At 34.7% G+C, this 25344-nt stretch overlaps 1 long non-coding RNA gene across 1 annotated transcript; it reads right to left on the bottom strand.

Moving 5' to 3' along the window:
- Window positions 1-8700: 8700 nt before the first annotated feature.
- On the bottom strand, window positions 8701-10110 carry LOC145156808 (uncharacterized). Its single transcript, XR_013736920.1, has 4 exons — window positions 9910-10110; window positions 9563-9823; window positions 8963-9034; window positions 8701-8886 (listed from the first exon to the last, which is right to left on the bottom strand). It is a non-coding gene; the product is annotated as an uncharacterized LOC145156808 (long non-coding RNA).
- Window positions 10111-25344: the final 15234 nt, after the last annotated feature.

The following is a 25344-nucleotide window of genomic DNA, read 5'->3' as shown; positions in this document are numbered from 1 at the left end:
AATATATATATATATATATATATATATATATATATATATATATATATATATATATATATCAATCATTATAGCAACCACATCACATTCACAATTTAGATGAATATCCACACACTTTTACTCAACTTAAAAAATATGGCCATTATAAAATGTTATGGTTGTAACTTGTCTATCTGATTTTTAATATCTTTACATACACACAATTTATATGAATATCCACATGTGTTTCCTCAATTTGAAAAATATGACCATTGTAAATTGTTATTGTTGTATCTTGATTGTTTGATGTTCAATACCTTTACATTTACACACACAATTTAGATGATATCCACATTTTTTTCCTAAAATAGAAAAATATGAACATCATAAAATAGTATGTAACTTGACTATCTAAATTTTAATTTTTATATTTACACACACAATTTAGATAATATCCACTCATTTTCTTCAATTTGAAAAATATGACCGTTATAAAATGTTACTGTTGTAACTTGATATTTTAATTTTTATAATCTTTACATTTACACACAATTTAGATGAATATCCAAACTTTCCCTCAACATTAAAAAATATGATTGTTATAAAATGTTACCGTTCTAACTTAACTATTTGATTTCAAATATCTTTACATTTTTAGCCATTATAGCATTGATATTTATAGGAGCATGCACAAATGAAACAACCACAAACATATACAACCATGTCTCGTAATCGGGAGAAAAACCATAGCAACCAAACCAAATATATTCCCATAATCTTGCTGCAACATGACAATATCAATTTCAAATGAAGTTTTTTGTTCTATCACGTTAAGTGTTCATAACATTTCAATCGTAAGTTTCCTTTTATTTCATGCAACTTATGAGTCTTTACAAAATTAACTTTTATCATATATCCAAGAGACCATATGAATTTTGTTGATGAAAATGAAATCGCTCTATAAATTTCAATGCTTTTTTGTAGGATCTAATGGCTACGCTATTGGTGTTAGAGGAAAACATGTCTGCCCCGACCGGAGTCTCATCCTTTGGAACTTGATTCCGATGTATCGGTTACATCATCATGTTGTGGTTTCAATTCTTCTTCAAATCCGATGGGTTTCCGGTTTGGGTTTAACAAATCAACAAAAACTCCTAATTTAAAGCCTAATCTTGATGATAAAACGTTGGATCATTATACTGATAAGCATCTAGAAGACTTTATCTTGAAAAAACTGAAACTTTTGTACAATGAGGCTATATCTAAGCTTGTTTCATTAGGTTATCATGATAATGTTCTTTTAGAAGATGCCTTGGGAAATTATCATTGTCATGGGAACATGTATCCATTGACTAACTTTTTGGATATAACTAAGTTATATCTCGCTACGCAATGTCTGAGTACTAGGGAAGTGGGTGCAATGATAAACTAGTTAATACCAAGAAAGTGTTTGCTAATCTGAAGCAGTTGATAGAAGCTTCACCCATTTCTTTAGTGTGTTTTTTGAGAAAAAATGATACATTTATGAACAAAAGGGATGTCGTGTGGTAGTTACTTGTGTCTTCTCTTCATGTAATGTGTGTCAAATAAATGAAATCTTCTATGCTCTAAACCTTAATGATGATGGTGATGGTGTTCATACACAAATAGACTATCAGCATCTAATTTGGTAAGATCCCACTCCATCAATGCTCAGATTGAATGTTAATTAAGAAGGAGTGTTCCTGAGTTTTACAGTGGCTATATTTGATAAACTACCAAGGGATGTCGGAATCTCGCCGTATAATTTATTGTTTGAAAGAGAAATATAGTCAAGGCTCTATATCTATGTTGGGTGATAAAAGTAGATCGTGACCTTCACTAAGTCAAATTATATTCTTAATGTATAAGTTTGTAAATATATGTGGAGCCCATATTAACTCTCCAAAAGATCCCTTGTGGAGAGAATGGAACTTCAACATATATAGAGCCACTTATAAGACCATGCCGCACCAATGTGAGATACAGTAACAAAGTTATCTTAAGCTACACGAAACAGTCTTTAATGACATTTATTTAATATTACAAATACAATCATATAATATGAATGTGGTACATTCTAATTTGATGTCAAGAGTTTATGCATGTTTATTGATGCAGACATATTTTGGGATTAGTTGGGCCTCGAGGTGTTGGGAAAACCACTATTGCTTTAGAGGTGGCTAAGCATGTAAACACGTTATGGCCTAAAAATCATGTGCATTTGATTACCAAGTTGAACCTCCACAAATTTGCAAGTTAAAATCACCACAAATTTTCATATTTGGCCTTAAATCAAGTTTATAGTTGAAATTATAGACTAATTTGGTGCTGTGTTTTTGCAAGTTAATTTGGATTTTAGGTGACTTTCCATGCCCATGAACATATAGGGGGTCTAAATGGATAACATCTTCTTTCAGAAATTAACCGATCCAATTGAAGCGACCGATCCAATTACGATTACGAACTGACTAATTGGATTGGATATCCAATTACAATTGGATTGGAACGGATGTCAAATTTCAAAATCCAATTGGATTGGATCGATTATTGGATCATCCTGAATATCCAAGTTTAATCCAATATTGTTAACCAAATCCAGTTAATATTATTAATTATTTGATAAAAAAATAAGTTAAAGACTTGAAGTTAATAAAACGTGCTTAGCCTTATTTAGTTGTGTGCGATTTTATTTTTAGTTATCATAGTTATATTTGGTTATTCGATAAAAATTGATTACAATTGATTGGATAATGGATTAAACCTATCAAAGTTTCCAATGGATAAATCTAATCTGATGCAACATCTAATTAGATCGATTCGTTTGACAAAATCCAACATCCAATGGATGATTGGATTGGATTGATTCCATCAAAATCCATTGTATTAGAATAGAATATGAATCGTGTTGGTGATTTTATATCGCTAATGTTATTTAAGTGTAATGGGGTTAATTTGTTGATCAATGTCAGTTTGACAATTATTGAACAAATCGGTATGGTGCGGAGTGCACATTTGTTTAATTTTGTCTTTGTTGAAAGTATACTACTATTTAGGGGCGAAGCCCCTAAACCGACGGGGGTCCAGGGGCATCGTCTCGGGGAGCGGGGTCCAAGGGGCGGCTGCCCCTGGCGAGGTCCAAGGGGCAGAGCCCTTTATGATCCATATTTTAGACCCGGATTTGTGATCCATATTCTAGACCCGGTTTTGTGATCCATATTCTTGACCCGAATTTAAGTTGGTTTATGACGTTTTGACAGTTTTAGGACATAAAACTGTCATGTGGCGGTTTTAAGACCAGAAGTTTTTCTGGTTATATGATATCCGAAATCTGTTGTTGGTACACTTCTTCTTCATAACATCTTGAACATTCTCTCTTCTGTTTTCTCAATTATGAGTCTTATCCGATTAAAGATTGGGAGTACCACCCAAATACTTTAATCTGAAAGTGTTATACACGATTCTCGGATTTTCAAGTGCCATTAAACTCATAATTCTAACAAATCGTATTGTTTATATTCTATAAGGTGCTAAAGTGTAAATAGACAAACCCTTGTATCTATATATGATTATGTATAATGAGAAGGATCGGCATTGATTGAGCATAATCCATTATTGAGCATAATCCATTACATTGGATTTGAACAGATGAACACCCCTATTTCTTGAAGTCAAGAGAAACCAGAAGCACATAATTCTTCAAGAACATGATGAAGGGGTCATCTTCATCCTCAAGCGTGACATTCATAAACCTGGAAGACTTTTCAATTTAATTGCATATGCCCAAGTGCATTTGATGATGCTTTTGTGTATCAATTGACTGCAAAATACAAAAAGACAGTTTTATCACATAGAAATGCTTATAAGATGGCTTAGGGTGCATTTTTAATGCAATTTTAGTAAGATAAAATGTTAATGTAGTTTTGTTAAATAGTAACCAGGTTTCAAGTTTGTTTCACCTAACCGTATCAAATGTTTTTGAGCTTTTATCAATAAAGTATAGTTTTTTTTTTAAAATTTTTTTTTTTGCTTATGTGAAGGTGATATAAAAATATAACTTGTTTACCTCTTTGAGATTTGTTCTGTTAAGTTAGAAAGTAATAGCTTGAGTAGTCCGATTGAGCCTTATACTTAACAATGGTTAGGCTAAGTCCAATCTAGTCTTGATTAACAAACATTAAGCATTAACGAACTTTAAGAAATCATAACTTGTGGTCTTTCATATTGATTTCAATACTTTTATATATACCATTTAAGATGCACTCATCCAAACAGACTTTCGTACAAGTATTAATCCATCCATATAACCATATTTCACACCTTCAAACATAAAAGCCAATGAAGTAACTATTTCGATTGGCCATCATGTTCACATCCATATTCTATGTGCTCCCTGGCTTTGATATCTTTACCTCCTATGCGTATTCCCAAAGCCTACAATAGTGATCTTTAACCCACATTGGTACTCATTTGAAGCATAATTTTTTGCTCTCTTACACTGATCCACACTCACTCTTCAATTACATTTCCTCGTGATATCTTCCTTCACTGTCCTTAGAATTGTATCAACACTGGAGTATATTTTCTTTAAATAACATTATACAATCCAATAATGCTTGACAAGGGACCCCAAAACATAGTTTCTTGAGCATACATACTTCTAACTTCTCATTTATTGATATTATTCTGAATAAAGTTTCATGATTTATGCATGAGGCCCAAAGCATAAATGTGCACCTCCTCGCTTTCTTATATCCCAGACCTTCCTCTTTGGTTTCTTCTTTTAGACACCTTAACAACATTCTTATGTTGGTCAATTATCTCAAACCTCATGTGGTATCCAATCCCAACACCGCAATTAGTTAACTGCACTTTCAACTGTTCAGATTTCATTCCTAAAATAGGTTTCATCAATTTTTGATGGATGGTGGGATCAAGGTTGAATATACATGTCATTTTTTTATAGAAAAAATGTTTAGATTAGCTTTATCCGGTATCAAAATGATATAAGTTGATACGTTATTTTTAGTAATGGACAAACTCTAATTTTATGAGAAATAAAAAAACAAAAACTCCTTAAATAAGTCAATAATTAACTAATAAATGACTTATCAAAAACTCATTATTTAAATCAATAAGTGCTTATGAATTTTTTTTGTCCAAACCCTAAAAACTCATTATTGTCTGTGCCAAACCCCAATAACAAATCCCAAAAACCCACTAAGATGGATTAAAATAGGGAGTGAAAATATATATATATATATATATATATATATATATATATATATATATATATATATATATATATATATATATATGTATTTTTGGTCATCAGAAGCCGCCGTCGTCTACCACCGATCTTTGTTTGCGTCGGTTACTCTATTGTCACCGATATTGGTTTGTACTCCCATTGCTTTGCTGGTAATCCACCTCACTTTGTTTGCGTCGGTTCCACTGGTTTGTGCCACTTTTGTTGGTCGTCACCGCCTCACCGGAAGACTAGACTCCGCCATTCTCCAGAGATTGGGTGGTTCAAATCCGCTTCCGCCTTCATTCTCTTCGTTTTTATTATTTAGGATTATATTTACTTTGTATCGGAAAAGTAAGTATGAGCATGAAGCCTTATAGCAATGTTGGCTACTAGTCAAAAAGTAAAACCACTTTGTCCATTTTGTGCCTCGAGCACTTGGTTTTGAAGTTTAGGACTCGATTTATTTTTGCCGCAAAAGCCTCCATCGTATCGGCGGAAATGGGAAAAGAATACACATGTGTTTTCCAACAAAACATGTTTCCTTAAATTATGTTAATCATTACCTTAATATATACAAAAACATAGTTTTTTTTTCGTTTTTAATTTTTAAGGAGTTATTTTTATCGAAAAATGATTTTAAATATATCAAAATTCATAATTTTTTATTCTCTACGAATAGACATCCATATTGATATAGTTTTAAGATAAATTAAAATTTTTATTTTTTTATAGTTTCAGCTATCGTTATTCATAAATGAATAGAAATGCATCAGATTTTTACTACAATACATTCGTTATTCATTTATGAATAAAAAAATATTTTTAATTTTTTTTTACAGTTTAAGTATCATTTATACTACTTATTCATATATGAATAACAAATTAATTGTAACAAAAATCTGACAAATGTATTTTTCATATATGAATATAAAATATGACGACAACTAATACACGTTTTATTCATATATAAATATAATATATGAGGAAAGATGATGTAAAAAATATATTTAAGTAAGAAAACTTTATTACGTGTTATATTCATATATGAACGATACTCAAACTATAAAAAAAAAATAAGCATACGTTTTATGCATAAGTGAATAATGAATCTACTGTAATAAATATCTGATGAATTTTTTTTCACTTATGAATAACGAGAGCTGAAACTCTAAAAAAAATAAATTTTTTATTTTATCTTAAAGCTATATCAATATTGATGTCTATTTATAGAGAAAAAAAATTATGAATTTTGATATATTTATAAAATTTTTCGATAAAAATAGTTTTCTAAAAATCAAAAAAACAAAAAAAAATGTTTTTGAGTATATTAAGGTAATGATTAACATAGTTTAAGGAAACATGTTTGGTTGGAAAACACATGTGTATCCGTTATCCATTTCCGTCGGTACGCCTAAGTGTTTTGCGACAAAATAAATGTGTGGCTGAGAATGATTCCCTCATTCTCAACCTTTTTTTCTCAATTGAACCCTCTTCTCTCTCTCTCTCTCTCTCTCTCTCTATATATATATATATATATATATATATATATATATATATATATATATATATATATACACACACACACACACACAGAGAAAGAGAGAGAGAGGAGGGTTCAATTGAGAAAAAAAAAGTTGAGAATGAGAGAATCATTCTCAGCCACACATTTATTTTGTCGCAAAACACTTATGCGTACCGACGGAAATGGATAACGGATACACATGTGTTTTCCAACCAAACATGTTTTCTTTAAACTATGTTAATCATTACCTTAATATACTCAAAAACATTTTTTTTTAGTTTTTTTGATTTTTAGAAAACTATTTTTATCGAAAAATTTATATATGTGTATATATATATATATATATATATATATATATATATATATATATCCTAGGTTATAGCCCATGGTAACCACGGTTACAAAAATAATTAAATATTTAATATAAAAGATCATAATTATTAATCAATTACTTCAAAAGTATATTGCTATAGTTGATATACTATTTTGGTTTCTAGAAAATAAAAGTCTGAAGAACTTATTAAAATGTCATATTTTGCAAGAAAACTCAAAATAGCAATGTACTTTGAAAGTACATTGCTATAATTGACATGAATTGTTCAAGATACTATTTTGTTGGAAAAAACTTAAGAACTTATTAAAATGTCATATTTCACAAAATCAATAGTTCGAACCTAGAAGTAAATGGTTGATAAAACTTAAGAACTTTAATCATAAATATATAAAGATCATGATTTTCATGTAAATCACAATTGTGCTTCGGTTGTTCTACAATTAGGCTCAAAAATATGAGCGATTTATGTTTTGAAGCACCGCATTTAAGTCATTCAACTTTTTCTTAACACTGCTCTTAGAAATATAGAAAGAAAATAGTATAGACATTACGATAATAAATGGTTTTAGATAAAATAAAGTGTCAACTATGTTATTGCTTTAAAATTACATCCTCTCAATCTCAAATCTCAAATGATACCGTTATATCATGGAATAATGTTTTGACCTAGCTATGTTTCATATTTTGAATTGATGCGCATTCAACTGACGATCATCCATTTTTGTGAAGAACTCAAACTTTGATTTCTTTTATAACCGAATGATCTCTCTCAAGACTAACAAAAAATGCTCATGTAGTTTGTGGTTCATGTGTTTGCAACCCTGTCGATTACAAGAACATATCAATCAGATAAGATTGTGAAGTTACTAAAAAAAAATCTTAATTTTATAAGGCATATCATCCCAAAATGGAAGTACATTTTAGGTCAAAAGTAAAGTACATAGCCTAAAATAAGAACTAAAATAATAATAATAATAATAATAATAATAATAATAATAATAATATATAAATAAATAAATAATATAAAACAAAGACAAATTGATAATTGTAACCACGATAAATCCTAAAATAAGAACTAAAAAAAGGAAATTATTTATTTTTTAATCAATCCTAACTTGATAATGGTAACCGCGGTAAATCCTAAAATATGAATGTAATGGAATTAGTTACTGCATTTTATAATCACGTTTGTTTGACTTGTACGAATAAAATGAATTTTTCATATTAATGCTTTATGTTTATGTAAATAAGAGTTGTAGTTTTAATATTATTACATATATTAAATAGTTCTGATTATAAATTTATTATTTACAAATTGTAAATTATATTTTTCGTCTCTGTTACACTTTACATGATGAATTTTGAGAATAAAACAACAGGTGTGATATAAATGTGTCCATTTTTTCCATCACATTCAATTCCTTTCACAAAATACCATCCATAACGAAAGTAGTACTATTTGGATTATAAAATAGAAAAATACTTTATTACCCTTCTTCTGAAGTTCTACCTTTAACAATCTAGGAGATGATCAAGTCAACACAATAATAATACCAGATGTGTGTATTTGATTTGATTTACAAATACTGTATTGATGATTATTACTCTTTCATAAGAAGGTGCTATTTAGGGTTCATGTTTTCAGTTCTACAACAGCCTCTTCAAACTTTTTATTCCTGAATTCTTTCTCCTCCCTTTATTCTTTACACCTCTCACTCTCATTCCATCCAACCATTTTTGTGCTCCATTTAACCTCGTTCTCAATTTCACCCTCTCTATATCAACCTGTTAAAGTCAAAGTCAAAGTCAACATGTTTATTGGAAAGTCAAAAAAACATTTATTAAGAGAAAAGGAACTTACACTGTGGGTTTTGGCTTCTAGGGCAGATAGCTACATTCTCAACTCTTCAACTTTAGCTTTTGTATTCAAAAGCTGGTAAAAATACATATAGAACACAAATTAAGTTAAATGAAAAATCCAAAAATAGCAACCAACTTTGGTTTTCTACTTTTTACCTTGTCATTACATGTTTCCATGAGCAATTGTTTTTCCTGAATCTGAGCCACTAACACCTCTCTTTTTGTTTTGTCATCTTAACAATTTGATTCAGTAACTTCTGTGGATATACAGAATTGTTGACTATTTGACCATCTGAAATTTATCATTTTTCTAATAGAAATTCGAGTCTTGTTTTTTTTTTTAGTTTCTAAATTTATTTTCTTTCATTTTTTTGAATTTACAATATTACGAAAATACCCTTACAGGGTATGAGACACAAAACTGATGACTATTTGACCGTCTGAAATTTTTGTCACTTTACTAATAGAAATTTGACTCTTGGTTTTCTTTTCAATTTCTAAAACTTTTTTTCTTCATATGTGTGAATTTACAAAAAAGAAAAAAAAAATATATACCCTTATAAGGTTATATGTAAATTAAAAAAAAAAGTAATAAACTTACATCTTCTGATGTTTTCTTCTGATCATCAAGTCGTATAAGATCACTCTTTCGTCGTTCAATTTCAAGTGATTTCTCCATATTGTACCAGAAACTTGAACATGTCAAAAGACGAAAATGCCCTTGGCCCTAAAACTTGAAGAACCCTGAATGATATAAGGGCAAATATGCATGATTTCTCCACTTCCACTTTTCTTCTGCAATAGCCAGCTTTTCATTGATGATATTGTATGTTTCTCTGCAGGCCTCTGGTTCATTCCTCACCTTAAAGCAATAAACATTATAAATTAGTAAATCTCTCTATTATTATATATAAATTTTTAATTTTGATAATTTGTTTTGACTATTACCTATGACATTTTATCTATTAACAAAGCAATCTCAGCATTATAAGACTTTGATTTGCTTTCGATGGCTTCAATTGAAGCTTTTTGTGTGGTGGACCATATTGCCCTTTCCTCCTCGATGGAAAATAAGAATGAAATTAATGAACACATATGGATTTACCTCCAATGGAAAATAAGAACGAAATTTAGTAAACACGTGTTAGGTTATTTACCTCCTATTATCAATCAAAATTAAAACCCATTAGCCTTTAATTCATCGAAAAAGAAATCTATTATAGCAAATCATCAAGAAAGGTTCAAAGTCATTACCAAAAGTCGGCAAGTTCTGATGCGACTCTATAGGAGATGACATGAATCACTTTGGTAAGATTTCAAAGCAGTGGCACGTTTTGGATTCTCTACTTCAAGAAACCTAAATCAAAACAATGAATTGTAAATGCTAAAATCGAGATTAACAACTTGAAAGTGCAAGTCTTCAATTCGTCTAGGTTAACAGTGAATACAGAGAAGAAAAACTGTAGGTTCAATGGGTAAGGAAAACTATAAATTGAGAGATTGACGATGGGGTGATTTGGTAATGAAGACGAAAATCCCGATCATTTGAAACCTGATTTCTTGGCATGATTTTGGAAAACGTCAGTTGTTTCCATCTTTCTACAAAACCGTGGATGAGAGGGAAGATAGTGTCTTCAAATTTGTTCCGACTAATTTTTGATAGGTAATCCCTGATTTGTAACTAAAATATCAATTCAAAATATTATGAGAGATATTACACGGATTGGTTTGATTTCAATTTTCTGAGCGGGAATACATGACACGTGTAATTTTTAGAATTTGTGTGAAAAAAAAGTGTAAATTAGGAGAAAAAGACATGTGTACATAAAACTACTCTTTTATTAGGTAGGATATATATATATATATATATATATATATATATATATATATATATATATATATATATATATATATATAATGAAAATCCGTTCCAATTTAAAACAAATTTCGACATGTTTATTTTGTAACCTATTTGAGTTGGACACGAAGCAATCCCTTGGCTTGACATATACATGTACACCTCATCGAGCCTCCGTTTCGAGGGGAGTGTTAGTGTATGTCATATTGATACCACATAGTTCTATAAGTTTAAAAGTAAATACGAGACTTCATATATATCTTACAATATTACATATATTCACACACAAGTGAAGAATGTGAAATAATATTGTACTACTCGTCATACGCTACTTGTCAATCGACTGCGAAGTAGCAAGTATGCGGCCTAGATGAGAAATACTTGACTAGAATAATTGTTAAAGCATTTAATTAGTTTTGGGGGAACTATATATATGACAAATAAGTTGATAACGATTCAAAAAAGGTAAATATCAATAAAAAAAAATACATATAAAAAATAGGGGTGGCAAATCGGGTCATCGTGTCGTGTTTTTGACTGACACGACACGACACGATGTAGTGTTTTTTTAACTAACACGAAAACAAACTGATTACAAAACAAAAAACACAAAACGACACGATAAAGGTAACATAAAATAACAATTAATTTATTTAATTAATACTTAATCATAAATAACACAACAAACACGAAATACACGACATACAAGTGCTAAATTGTGTCAATTTCGTATCGAATTTTGAACACGAACACAAACCGATATGACATCGTGTTTTTTATACTTAACACGAAAACAACACTGACAAGAATTCGAATTTCATTTTCATCCCAATTTCGTTTCGTGTCGTGTATTTAATCGGGTCATGTGATCAATTGTCACCCCTATCAAAAAAGTAAAGTACTTTAAAAATAGATATTATTCTTTAGTATTAGATATACTCCCATTTCTCTTGGTAGCTCAATATTTTTCAATGATTTTAACAACATTTGATTCATATTCGACCTCTTCATTTAATTCTTCTTCACCCATACATGAATTCTCCTTTAAAAAGTTCTCTCGATCTAGAAGTTCATCGATTTTGTAAATAGTCATTGATACCCATGGCTTCACTAACTGCCACTCAATGTAATCTGGATTCATTTGCAACTATATCAACTTCAATGATCTAATGTTGAGCCTCACTTGCATTATTCGATAACAACACTTCCATACTGCCTCCACAGCTTAACCCCTTGGACCTCGATAGGGGCGATGCCCCTTGGAACCCCATTAGGATTGCTACCCCCAAACACCCATGTTTTCAAGTTCATATTTAACTATACGAATGTGCACTCTACACCTCTAATATTGAAACATAAGTTAAACTCAACTTGTCTCGAATTGCTCCCGACTACACTAAATGTGATAACTAAAAAAAAGTATAAATATATATAATTTTACTATATTATTAAAATAATATGATGGGTGATTAATTATGAGTAATTGAGTTTAATTAATAATAATAATGAGGCTTAATCATAAAACCCGTCACCTTCAATAGAAGAAATAAATTCGAGCATTTGAAGGGTTTATAACGTCCAAGGCCTTAGGCATTATAAAGAGCTTAAGAAATCGAGCAGAAACCCCATTGGAATTGCAAGAAACGACTGAGATTCGAATGAGAAATAGGAGGTAGAAGGTTATGAAGATTTTTGGGGTTCTCTAGAAATTAAGGTATGTTTGTTCGATTAAAGATTGATATAGTTGTTTAGATGAATTCATATACATGCAAAACATATTTTGGTTCAATCTCTTGTTTCAATTCGACCTAAACAGTAGTAATTTGACATTGATTTTTAGGGAATGATTTTCCAATAATAGTTTGAATCCATATTGTTTGGAGCATGATTTTGATATTTGTTTATGGATAATTGATTAGTAAAAGGTGGAGATATATGGTGGTATTTTTTTATAAAATTAATTGATATTATATTTAGTGAAATCGAAGCTTCAGTATGTTTAACTATGGGCAGAAAATAAGATTTTTAGAAAGAAGAAAGTGATTTTGGACGGCATGTATATTTTATTTGTTATACTTTAAAAAGAATTTATATTTTTACAAAGATTAATTTAATTGGTCAACTTGAGAAGAAGTGGATGGTGAAAGTACGAGACCCACTGTAACACTTTTGCCTCCAACGCTTATTTATTATTTTCATTTTTTTGAAAGTACAGTTCTAGTCCTTGAATTTTCAGTTTTATTTATTTCAGGACATATTCAAGGAAAATAAAATATTTTAGTTTAAACCCTACATTTTTATATTTGTCGTGTAAACATGTTTTCTTGGAAATTTTATATAACGCTTTAAAATATATTTACTTTAGAGTATTATTTTTTAAGGAGAAATATTATTTTCAAAAACGTTATTATAAACATTGTAATTAACGTAAATTGATATTTATTCGTCGAATGAGACATGTGGATGGTTGAACCGATATAAACACACATAATAATTTTCTAGGATCATTGCCTTAGAAAAAACTTTGTTGGTGAAATATAAGGTCCGTGTAGCGCAACAAGATTCGGTTAAGTCCTAACAACATCAAGGTGGGTTTTCTCGTGTTTTGTGGTTTCTCACACATAAATGTTTGTCATGCGTTTATTATGTGGTTTTTATTTATTTATTCATAGTATATTTTATGATAAGTATGGTTTTGTGAAAATGTTATTTTGAGTTGTTTTTCTATTGTGCGTTTTTTCGGGTGACAGTTTAGCGGAAATGGGTGGGGTGTGTAATTGCCGTGAGCATGACGGATGTGTGTGATCGGCGGGGATGGGAATTGAGAATTATACTCATTTCCTTGGATATTTAAATACTTGAGTACAATGGATGATGAGTTGTCTCAAGGAAAATGGAAATAAACCTTTGGTTTTTTTCTCTGGATATTTAATCGTTTCCCTAAATTATGTCATCAGGTGATATATTTTGTTGTATGATTTATTGAAACTATATGATAAAACCCTTTTTGTTTTTTTAAGTGATGGACATGTATGTGCAACACAAACTCACTAGGCCCTAGACTTACCCATTTAGAAACTTTAAATGTGCGCAACCCAGGAAACTATTTAGCTAGTGGTAGAGGAAAGGACAAGGAGGAGGATTAATCAAGAAGGCAACAAAGGAATTCCACGAAGACGTAACACCCGAAGCTCTTCGGTTGAAGACTTTATATTATTTTATTTTGCTTCCGCTGTAGTTTAGACTATAGGTAAGTTCAGAATTGATATTGGGAGATGTTGGAACGATTACTTCTTATATAATCTATATATGAAAATTAGGGTGTTACAAGTTGGTATCAGAGAGTTCTTTAAGCAGATTAGGTGTTTGCATAAACACTTAAGCTTAGACGGAAGGAACGAGAGGTAATCAAACAACTAAATTAGACCATATATCGCTTGTAGGTATCATGTCTTCAAGGAGATCTGGAAGGTTTGCTAGGGTCACCCCAGAGGAAGAACAAATTACTGTTAAAGCTTATGTTAGAGCACCTGGAGATGTACCGGAAACTCCGTTGATCCCTAATGCGAGTCGTGGACGTGGCCAATGAAGAGGAGGAGGTAGGGGTAGAGGAAGAGGACGAGGAGCAGTAACAACACTGATAGATGCACCGTCTGGCCAGGGTAGCTCGGACTCCCGCCGTGGTCGAGGTCGAGGTCGCGGAAGGGGTCGTGCGACAAACATGATCACTAGAGAAGAGTTGGCTGATGAGATTGCTCAGGCGATTCAAGCCACATTGCCAAATGTAGTTGCTCAGGCACGAGATGTAATAATGATTAATGAATGAGTATGAAGGTAACTGTAACGCCCGCAGATTCGGGCTAGTCAATTTAGAGACAATAAGCATCAAAAATGAGTTTTGATGGAAGATTATTTAGAAGGAGTAATCTTAACCAAATGGTAGTATATGTTACAAGGGTTCTGCACATATAAAGAACGCCGAAATCTGAGTTATAACGAAGAAGTTATGGCCCGTCGAAGTTTTTCGGCAAAACCGGCATGGCACCGGGAGACATAAATAGTGAATTTACGATGGAGGAATTTTTAGCCTAAGAAATCTAAGCAAAAGTTGTAGTATACGTTAAACCGAGAACATACAAAAAAAAAAAGAACGCCCAAATCTGACTTCGTATGAGGAAGTTATGAATTTTCTAAGATTTGGCATAGCAGTGCACGACCCGAAACTTGAATTTTAGATCGAGCGGTTTTTGGCCTACGCGACCTAAAGGGGAATTGAATATCTCATTAATAGGAACTCAACGGTAAAAAGACAGACGAAAACGGAGTCCGTATGTAGAAGTTATTAATTTTACGCGGACATTTAATAGTATAATCTCCTCGTACTGTTAAATTTAAGATCGGTCAAGAGTTAGCCGATGAGTCAGAATGAAAGTTGTAGATCTTATTTTCACCTACGCGTGGATATAAAGAACGTCGAAAAGGGAGCTCGTATGCGAAAGTTACGGGGTTTAGAAATCGACAGGGTGCTGCTGCAAAAGGGGTGACGTGGCACAATCTTGGCCATTGCTTTCTCCCCAAGGCTTGCCACTAGATGGTGACATGTGGCACTAAATTCAGCCATATTTCACCCTATAAATACAACCCCTTCCACCCTCATTTCTTCACACCTCCACCATTCTCTCTCTACTCTCTCTCTAAACCTCCTAAAACTCCCCTAGCGCTAGAATAAAGCCCCGGAGCGCTCGACGGCTCCGAGAAGAAGAGCTTTCGGCTCGGAAGTTCTGCCCCTGCAGAGCGCAGCTTCTAGCCAAACCCTCTCGTAGGTAAGATACGCCTACCTAATTTTTAATATAGTTTTTATTTAAATATAGTAACGTTATTAGGACCTTATAATAATTATTTGAGCTATTATTACGGGTTATATAAGTGTCGTTATAATATATTTTTAACCACTCGCGGTACGGGGAATCCGGTTTGAAGGGCCGCCTGGGTTGTTGGATTTCAGAAGTGCTATATGCCAAAATGATCTTGCCCTCGGGTGTTTCATGTCTGGCCCCTGTCTTTACATAGTGGGTGAAGAGTATTGTTTAACGCTTATATAATAGTAATAATAGTTAGACTATTAATTAGTCTCGTTGAACATTAGACTAAACTCTAGTGGAAATGATACTAGGTTTTGTCAACGGAAATTCGTTTTAAAGTAAGGAAGATAATGGGGATGGGTAATTGGGTTGATTGTTTGATGTTTAAACATAATAATTAAATTATTGTGGGTTGAAAACCCTATGTACTCACCAGGTTTCCCAACCTGACCCACTCAAGCTTATTTGTATCACAGGTGTCGATATGAAGCTACTTTACACTGATTGATTTAAAAGAGATGTAGATCACTAGTGTAAATGAATGTAAGTTCTGTTTATGCTTATGTTTATTTATTGACGATGACATCCCAAATGTTTAAAAATGGATAAAAATACATTTCTTCGGAAATGCTTTGATAACGTATTTATCATGTTTTTCTGGGAATAAATTCCGCAACATTTTTATTAAAAGAGGTACTCTGAGTTTTATAAAGCATAAACAAAATCGGTCTTTTCTGGCCGTGAAAAATGGCGATGTCACAGTTGGTATCAGAGCATTAGTTTAAGCGAACTAGGAATATGGATTTATTTCTAGACTTAAACTTAGAATGCTAAGCGGTGATCGTGAGGAGTGTGTCTAATAAAATTTAGGTAATACACCTGAATAGACACAATCACTAGCTAATTTAGGGAAAATGCCTAACATGCTTTTATGTGCTAAATGATTTATGATGCTTTATGATGCTAAATGTATGATCGGATCTATGCTCTGTTGCCGACCGAATCTGGAAACTTTATGTGTTCAGATTTCTAAACGTTTAAATACGGTATTAGAACTGGCATGTAACTTTTTGGAGTGATGGGGAGGTTTACAAGTCGATCGTAAATAAAATCTTTCCTATCTTAATTCTCGTCATTTCACACCAAATGCCTAATTTGGTGAATAAGATCGAAATGGCAAGAAGCCGAAGCGGAGCCGGAAACGCGAACGGTAACAGGAATCAACCCCCAGTGATTGAGCAAATACCTGTTGTGGTAGCCGCTCCTGAGCCAATCACTATGGCCAGAGTACAAGCGATGATCCAAATGATGTTGGATCGTCAAATGGAGGAGACCAGACGCTTACTTAAACAGAACCGAGAAGAAGCTACAATACCGATCGTACAACCTGAACTGGTCCCCGAGCAATCGGAGGAAGGGAACTACACCCGCCATGTGAGTCAAGCTAGAACTAAAGGAGAACGAAGAAATGGCCCAGAGAGGGGAAACGACAAGGATGGGAGAATATATAAGAACTTCTTGAGTGCAAAACCAACGAGTCTCTCAGGAAGCCCGAAGCCTATAGAGATTATGGACTGGATCTCCGAAATGGAGATGGTGTTTCAGAGCTGCGACTGTAGCAACAAGCAGAAAACCGTCTTTGCGGTCAGACAACTGAAGACCGGAGTCTTGAGCTGGTGGAATTTATTGGCAGATACGATGCCCAAAGGAGAAGCAAGCAAGATGTCTTGGGAAGATTTCCTAGTGCAACTAAAAATGAAGTACTACTATGAGCAGGATCTACTAGACATCAACAACGAGTTTCAGAACCTAAAGAAAGGAAGAATGAGCGTTACCGAGTACGTTGCAAGTTTTACAGAGAAAATGAAGCTTCTTCCTTACTTAGTTCCAACTGAACTCTCCAAGGTCAACAAGTTAGCCCATGGATTACCAGCGGACTTTGGTCCAATGGTCAAGCAAGTAACCACTTTGAAAGCCGCCATCTGGGCAGCCAAGAATGTTGAGACCCAAATAAGGGAAAATGGTCTGGAAAAAGCTGAAGTTGGCGAGAAGAGGAAGCTTGAAGAATCCTCAAGACCTGATAAGAAAGGAAAGTTCTCGAAGTCTAACCCGGATAACCAAAGTTATGGAGCCAAGTGGTGTGAAAAGTGTAAGAAGAAGCACTTCGGAAGATGCGATGGAGAAGTAACCTGTTACAAGTGTGGGAGGATCGGTCACTATTCCAAGGATTGTAAACAAAATGATAAGGTATGCTACGGATGCGGAAGCAAGGGGCACATGTCTAGAGACTGCCCAAAGAAAAATGAAGCAGCAAGGCCAGAGGCACCGCCAAAGCCAAGGGCATTCCACATGATCCTCGACGAAGCAGAAAACAATGCAAGGAATCGAGGATGAGGAATTCATACCCGAAGATCGAGTTATAAAGTAGCCAAGGGGATAAAATCATATGATGTAGCCTATTAGAGGCATAGTCTAGGGTGAACTTGAACACCTATGTAATAGTTTCAAGAAATAATAATAAAACCTTCGTTTTGTTATCTGGTGTGTTAAACTGTTATGTGATTTTCTTGTATGGTGACTTGGAAAACTGCGAGACAATACTTGGGACGAGTATGAGTAGGTGTGAATGGTAGTAGTGGCCTATACTACTGGAAGCACAGGACTCACACTTGGATCAGGGAAAGTCACAAGGTTACCAAGAAGCTAGTAATTGATTCCGTTTTGTTCAAAGTATGTCATTACCATCGTTTCGGTAATAACTAAGAAGATTGTTGTTATTCCGACCCTAGTGGTCATATCAAATCGAGTCCGACTAAGACAAATATGTTACGTGGTTCAGAGAACTATGTTTGATGTAGCGTCCGACTTAAACTAGAAGATTGAAATCGAAGCGATCAATAGAAGTATCGTGCTCGTTGTTAAAGAATTTGGTAGCTAGACAATGCTACATGTTAAAATGTGATTATATCACATTAGAACATGAAGGAAAGTATATCCAATTCTGGAATTTGACTCTAAAAGACCTGAGTCTGAGCGTTGCAACATACGATGAAAGTTCATTAGAACGTGACCCATCGGTCTATCGTGGAAATCAAATAAACTTATCTTATGTTTGTTAAGAAGAAGAAGGAGTCTCTGATAAAGAGCGAGTTTGTGACATGAAGGTCATGATTGAAAGTGTAACAAGACATAGAGAACGGGTGCAAGATCAAGCACCGCTTGCAGTCAAGAAGACCAGGAGTTAGATACGCATTCGAAGAAACATAGAAGTTACGGTTATTACCTAAGATGAAGAGATAACGTATGGAGTCATTATACATCCCTGTTTCGTTGATGATTCCGGGACGTAATCATCCTAAGGGGGATATAATTGTAACGCCCGCAGATTCGAGCTAGTCAATTTAGAGACAATAAGCATCAAAATTGAGTTTTGATGGAAGATTATTTAGAAGGAGTAATCTTAACCAAATGGTAGTATATGTTACAAGGGTTCCGTACATATAAAGAACGCCGAAATCTGAGTTATAACGAAGAAGTTATGGCCCGTCGAAGTTTTTCGGCAAAACCGGCATGGCACCGGGAGACGTAAATAGTGAATTTACGATGGAGGAATTTTTAGCCGTAGAAATCTAAGCAAAAGTTGTAGTATACGTTAAACCGAGAACATACAAAAAAAAAAAGAACGCCCAAATCTGACTTCGTATGAGGAAGTTATGAATTTTCTAAGATTTGGCATAGCAGTGCACGACCCGAAACTCGAATTTTAGATCGAGCGGTTTTTGGCCTACGCGACCTAAAGGGGAATTGAATATCTCATTAATAGGAACTCAACGGTAAAAGACAGACGGAAACGGAGTCCGTATGTAGAAGTTATTAATTTTACGCGGACATTTAACAGTATAATCTCCTCGTACTGTTAAATTTAAGATCGGTCAAGAATTAGCCGACGGAGTCAAAATGAAAGTTGTAGATCTTATTCTACCTACGCGTGGATATAAAGGACGTCGAAAAGGGAGCTCGTATGCGAAAGTTACGGGGTTTAGAAATCGGCAGGGTGCTACTGCAAAAGGGGTGACGTGGCACAATCTTGGCCATTGCTTTCTCCTCAAGGCTTGCCACTAGATGGTGATATGTGGCACTAATTTCAGCCATATTTCACCCTATAAATACAACTCCTTCCACCCTCATTTCTTCACACCTCCACCCTTCTCTCTCTACTCTCTCTCTAAACCTCCTAAAACTCCCCTAACGCTAGAATAAAGCCCCGGAGCGCTCGACGGCTCCGAGAAGAAGAGCTTTTGGCTCGGAAGTTCTGCCCCTGCAGAGCGCGGCTTCTAGCCAAACCCCCTCGTAGGTAAGATACGCCTACCTAATTTTTAATATAGTTTTTATTTAAATATAGTAACGTTATTAGGACCTTATAATAATTATTTGAGCTATTATTACGGGTTATATAAGTGTCGTTATAATATATTTTTAACCACTCGCGGTACGGGGAATCCGGTTTGAAGGGCCGCCTGGGTTGTTGGATTTCAGAAGTGCTATATGCCAAAATGATCTTGCCCTCGGGTGTTTCATGTCTGGCCCCTGTCTGTACATAGTGAGTGAAGAGTATTGTTTAACGCTTATATAATAGTAATAATAGTTAGACTATTAATTAGTCTCGTTGAACATTAGACTAAACTCTAGTGGAAATGATACTAGGTTTTGTCAACGGAAATTCGTTTTAAAGTAAACGAAGTGCTGTCCGAGTACCGAGTCACCACCATTGCAGGTGAGTGCATAGTTACTTTCATCTTACACATAGATATGAAGTATTTTATATAAATTACGTGGTATGTGTGCATATTATTTGAATACTTGTTTTCTATGCTGGATGAACGATTTTATATATATGTTTTAAATAATTTAAAATGTATATGTATTTTATATCTACGAATATGTTGGGTAAAACATGGGTAGATGAATGATGAGAGATGAAAGATGATATGAGTAAACATTGACAGCTATAAACTTAGTGCCTAACAAATAACATCGACAGCTATGAACTTAGTGCCTATAGAATAAACATTGGTAGCTATGGACTTAGTACCTGTTAAATAAACGTCGGTAGCTATGGATTTAGTACCTATTAGCTGAACACCGGTAGCTATGGATTTAGTACCCGATGAATGAACTTTAGCAGCTATGGAATTAGTGCTTTACGAACAAGCATTGGCAGCTATAGACTTAGTACCTATCATATAAACTGTGGAAGCAATGGGTTTCGAAATGAACGAATACAGGATAGATGATTCTTAGGGTAGATCCTTAAAAGTAAGGAAGATAATGGGGATGGGTAATTGGGTTGATTGTTTGATGTTTAAACATAATAATTAAATTATTGTGGGTTGAAAACCCTATGTACTCACCAGGTTTCCCAACCTGACCCACTCAAGCTTATTTGTATCACAGGTGTCGATATGAAACTACTTTACACTGATTGATTTAAAAGAGATGTAGATCACTAGTGTAAATGAATGTAAGTTCTGTTTATGCTTATGTTTATTTATTGACGATGACATCCCAAATGTTTAAAAATGGATAAAAATACATTTCTTCGGAAATGCTTTGATAACGTATTTATCATGTTTTTCTGGGAATAAATTCCGCAACATTTTTATTAAAAGAGGTACTCTGAGTTTTATAAAGCATAAACAAAATCGGTCTTTTCTGGCCGTGAAAAATGGCGATGTCACAGTTGGTATCAGAGCATTAGTTTAAGCGAACTAGGAATATGGATTTATTTCTAGACTTAAACTTAGAATGCTAAGCGGTGATCGTGAGGAGTGTGTCTAATAAAATTTAGGTAATACACCTGAATAGACACAATCACTAGCTAATTTAGGGAAAATGCCTAACATGCTTTTATGTGCTAAATGATTTATGATGCTTTATGATGCTAAATGTATGATCGGATCTATGCTCTGTTGCCGACCGAATCTGGAAACTTTATGTGTTCAGATTTCTAAACGTTTAAATACGGTATTAGAACTGGCATGTAACTTTTTGGAGTGATGGGGAGGTTTACAAGTCGATCGTAAATAAAATCTTTCCTATCTTAATTCTCGTCATTTCACACCAAATGCCTAATTTGGTGAATAAGATCGAAATGGCAAGAACCCGAAGCGGAGCCGGAAACGATAACGGTAACAGGAATCAACCCCTAGTGATTGAGCAAATACCTATTGTGGTAGCCGCTCCTGAGCCAATCACTATGGCCAGAGTACAAGCGATGATCCAAATGATGTTGGATCGTCAAATGGAGGAGACCAGACGCTTACTTAAACAGAACCGAGAGGAAGCTACAATACCGATCGTACAACCTGAACTGGTCCCCGAGCAATCGGAGGAAGGGAACTACACCCGCCATGTGAGTCAAGCTAGAACTAAAGGAGAACGAAGAAATGGCCCAGAGAGGGGAAATGACAAGGATGGGAGAATGTATAAGAACTTCTTGAGTGCAAAACCACCGAGTCTCTCAGGAAGCCCGAAGCCTATAGAGATTATGGACTGGATCTCCGAAATGGAGATGGTGTTTGAGAGCTGCGACTGTAGCAACAAGCAGAAAACCGTCTTTGCGGTCAGACAACTGAAGACCGGAGTCTTGAGCTGGTGGAATTTATTGGCAGATACGATGCCCAAAGGAGAAGCAAGCAAGATGTCTTGGGAAGATTTCCTAGTGCAACTAAAAATGCAGTACTGCTCTGAGCAGGATCTACTAGAGATCAACAACGAGTTTCAGAACCTAAAGAAAGGAAGAATGAGCGTTACCGAGTACGCTGCAAGTTTTACGGAGAAAATGAAGCTTGTTCCTTACATAGTTCCAACTGAACTCTCCAACGTCAACAAGTTCGCCCATGGATTACCAGCGGACTTTGGTCCAATGGTCAAGCAAGTAACCACTTTGAAAGCCGCCATCTGTGCAGCCAAGAATGTTGAGACCCAAATAAGAGAAAATGGTCTGGAAAAAGCTGAAGTTGGCGAGAAGAGGAAGCTTGAAGAATCCTCAAGACGTGATAAGAAAGGAAAGTTCCCGAAGTCTAACCCGGATAACCAAAGTTATGGAGCCAAGTGGTGTGAAAAGTGTAAGAAGAAGCACTTCGGAAGATGCGATGGAGAAGTAACATGTTACAAGTGTGGGAGGATCGGTCACTATTCCAAGGATTGTAAACAAAATGGTAAGGTATGCTACGGATGCGGAAGCAAGGGGCACATGTCTAGAGACTGCCCAAAGAAAAATGAAGCAGCAAGGCCAGAGGCACCGCCAAAGCCAAGGGCATTCCACATGATCCTCGACGAAGCAGAAAACAATGCAAGGAATCGAGGATAAGGAATTCATACCCGAAGATCGAGTTATAAAGTAGCCAAGGGGATAAAATCATATGATGTAGCCTATTAGAGGCATAGTCTAGGGTGAACTTGAACACCTATGTAATAGTTTCAAGAAATAATAATAAAATCTTCGTTTTGTTATCTGGTGTATTAAACTATTATGTGATTTTCTTTTATGGTGACTTGGAAAACTGCGAGACAATACTTGGGACGAGTATGAGTAGGTGTGAATGGTAGTAGTGGCATATACTACTGGAAGCACAGGACTCACACTTGGATTAGGGAAAGTCACAAGGTTACCAAGAAGCTAGTAATTGATTCCGTTTTGTTCAAAGTATGTCATTACCATCGTTTCGGTAATAACTAAGAAGATTGTTGTTATTTCGACCCTAGTGGTCATATCAAAACGAGTCCGACTAAGACAAATATGTTACGTGGTTCAGAGAACTATGTTTGATGTAGCGTCCGACTTAAACTAGAAGATTGGAATCGAAGCGATCAATAGAAGTATCGTGCTCGTTGTTAAAGAATTTGGTAGCTAGAAATGCTACATGTTAAAATGTGATTATATCACATTAGAACATGAAGGAAAGTATATCCAATTCTGGAATTTGACTCTAAAAGACCTGAGTCTGAGCGTTGCAACATACGATGAAAGTTCATTAGAACGTGACCCATCGGTCTATCGTTGAAATCAAATAAACTTATCTTATGTTTGTTAAGAAGAAGAAGGAGTCTCTGGTAAAGAGCGAGTTTGTGACATGAAGGTCATGATTGAAAGTGTAACAAGACATAGAGAACGGGTGCAAGATCAAGCACCGCTTGCAGTCAAGAAGACCAGGAGTTAGATACGCATTCGAAGAAACATAGAAGTTACGGTTATTACCTAGGATGAAGAGATAACGTATGGAGTCATTATACATCCCTGTTTCGTTGATGATTCCGGGACGTAATCATCCTAAGGGGGATATAATTGTAACGCCCGCAGATTCGAGCTAGTCAATTTAGAGACAATAAGCATCAAAATTGAGTTTTTATGGAAGATTATTTAGAAGGAGTAATCTTAACCAAATGGTAGTATATGTTACAAGGGTTCCGTACATATAAAGAACGCCGAAATCCGAGTTATAACGAAGAAGTTATGGCCCGTCGAAGTTTTTCGGCAAAACCGGCATGGCACCGGGAGACGTAAATAGTGAATTTACGATGGAGGAATTTTTAGCCTTAGAAATCTAAGCAAAAGTTGTAGTATACGTTAAACCGAGAACATACAAAAAAAAAGAACGCCCAAATCTGACTTCGTATGAGGAAGTTATGAATTTTCTAAGATTTGGCATAGTAGTGCACGGCCCGAAACTCGAATTTTAGATCGATCGGTTTTTGGCCTACGCGACCTAAAGGGGAATTCAATATCTCATTAATAGGAACTCAACGGTAAAAAGACAGACGGAAACGGAGTCCGTATGTAGAAGTTATTAATTTTATGCGGACATTTAACAGTATAATCTCCTCGTACTGTTAAATTTAATATCGGTCAAGAATTAGCCGACGGAGTCAAAATGAAAGTTGTAGATCTTATTTTTACCTACGCGTGGATATAAAGAACGTCGAAAAGGGAGCTCGTATGCGAAAGTTACGGGGTTTAGAAGTCGGCAGGGTGCTGCTGCAAAAGGGGTGACGTGGCACAATCTTGGCCATTGCTTTCTCCCCAAGGCTTGCCACTAGATGGTGACATGTGGCACTAATTTCAGCCATATTTTACCGTATAAATACAAGTCCTTCCACCCTCATTTCTTCACACCTCCACCATTCTCTCTCTACTCTCTCTCTAAACCTCCTAAAACTCCCCTAGCGCTAGAATAAAGCCCCGGAGCGCTCGACGGCTCCGAGAAGAAGAGCTTTCGGCTCGAAAGTTCTGCCCCTGCAGAGCGCGGCTTCTAGCCAAACCCCCTCGTAGGTAAGATACGCCTACCTAATTTTTAATATAGTTTTTATTTAAATATAGTAACGTTATTAGGACCTTATAATAATTATTTGAGCTATTATTACGGGTTATATAAGTGTCGTTATAATATATTTTTAACCACTCGAGGTACGTGGAATCCGGTTTGAAGGGCCGCCTGGGTTGTTGGATTTCAGAAGTGCTATATGCCAAAATGATCTTGCCCTCGGGTGTTTCATGTCTGACCCCTGTCTGTACATAGTGGGTGAAGAGTATTGTTTAACGCTTATATAATAGTAACTAGAGAGGTTACCCCCGCTACGGGGGGGTCAGAAGGTTTCGATATG

This window comes from Lactuca virosa, chromosome 2 (genome assembly GCF_052849685.1).
Source record: "Lactuca virosa cultivar CGN04683 chromosome 2, Lactuca_virosa_CGN04683_v6, whole genome shotgun sequence".
NCBI lineage: Eukaryota > Viridiplantae > Streptophyta > Magnoliopsida > Asterales > Asteraceae > Lactuca > Lactuca virosa.
The sequence above is the reverse complement of the archived record's forward strand: the minus strand, read 5'-3'. Positions and strand labels throughout refer to the sequence as shown.